The sequence below is a fragment of the Penaeus vannamei genome, chromosome 20 (assembly GCF_042767895.1).
Source record: "Penaeus vannamei isolate JL-2024 chromosome 20, ASM4276789v1, whole genome shotgun sequence".
Lineage (NCBI taxonomy): Eukaryota > Metazoa > Arthropoda > Malacostraca > Decapoda > Penaeidae > Penaeus > Penaeus vannamei.
In genome coordinates this window covers 3243961-3245706 of record NC_091568.1, presented here as the reverse complement: position 1 = coordinate 3245706, position 1746 = coordinate 3243961, and positions in this window count along the sequence as shown.

Below are 1746 nucleotides of genomic sequence, written 5' to 3'. Positions count from 1 at the left end.
ATAATAGTAGAAAGATAGTTCTATTCAAACATGAAATCAGAATGGCTAAGGATTTTCTTTGATTTTTGAGAAATTTTTTAAAATGGTCAATGTAGGCCTATAGACTTCAGATCACTGCCACCACTCTGCACTATACGTAAGATTTGAGAAACCGTTACGTGTTGGCAATGTCCGCAAGACTTCGGAATGCAGGTAGATGATAGAGGATTGCGGTGTAGAAGACTAATCTTATGCCTTGTTTTCTTGATATCAAGATAGCCTTGGAAAGATGAAGAAACGCAAAAGCCGATATCTCGGAACTCCACCATTAGGGGTCAAAGGATTCCAAGCACACCATATGTCCAAAATTAACATATTATGGCTCATTTTGTAGAAAATAAAATATCTACACGTGATCGAGATGCTTTCGCAGTTTTTGCCTGCAATTTCTGTAAAAGTGGTCAATGTAAGAGAATTTTTACCTTTTTTTTTCTTGAAGTCCCCAACTTCAAAAATTCACAAAAAATTGAAGTCGAAACAGAAAAACGCTCTCGATCAAGTTGTAGATATAAGGTAGTTCTGTGCAAAGATCAAATAAAATTGGCCGTCTGCCGTTTCGAAGTCTGAATCCTTTGACCCAGGTGCTGCATTTTCAAAATGGCGAATTTCGCATTTTTCGGTTTTTTGACAATAATTCAAAAACTGTTCGGGCGATTTCGAAAAAAATCGACCACAGGCAATGGGAAGGGGCCCAAATAAAAGGGTGTGAGTTTCATCAAAATCGGCAAGATAAATCGAAAAATCGAAAAAAAAAGCAGACGGTCCCCTTAAGTCTTCCTCTAGTTTTGTCTCTATTTCATGTAATAAAAAGGAGTCTCAGGTTTGCCAGGCGTGTTCGACAGCATGGCACGTATACGCGATAAGATTATTCTGGCTGCAGATAAGGGGAGGAAGTATGTTCCATTCGTTATCAGGAGTGGTCGTTAAACAAGGTGAAGAACAAACATACTAGGGTTTTCGACCCATTCATAGAAATGCTATTTACTCGATTGTTACATCGTACTGGTTGCCATATGTATGAAAGTGGGTTCCAGCTTGTGTACTGAAATATAATTCCGCAACTGTACATATAGATAATGTTAGGTACATATTTCTATGTACACACACACGCACAAATACGCACACACACGCACGCACACACACATGCTCACGCACACACATAAACACGCACGCACACACACGAATAGGCCCACACACGCCTCGCGGGCAAGGCCTATATAAGTACTTATATAGACCTTGCCCGCGGAGCATCTGGCAGTGTGCCTGCAGTACAGCAAGGCCGCCGGATACGGCGACGAGTCCGGCTCTGGGACTATCTGCACACGCGGTCGCCGACCACCCTGTGGGCGCTGGTGGCCATTTTGCTGCTCCCTAGCCTGGCCATGGTCTGGACGTCGACAAGCAAGGCCAAGGCGATGTTGCTGGACCAGTTCGGCAACGCCAGGCCACCTGAGCCTGCAGGCCAACCTCGGCACCTTCGACAACCTGCACCTGAAGGCCGTCTGCATCAAAGTGTGGCCAACGTTATCCCACACGTCGATCGTTTTTATTTATTTATTTTTTGTCCACAGGCATATTTGTGTTTGCGTGTGTATCTGTGTTTATGTGCGTGTGTGTGTATATGTGCGGGTGTGTGTCTGTGTTTAGGTGCGTGTGTGTGTATATGTGCGGGTGTGTGTCTGTGTTTAGGTGCGTGTGTGTGTATAT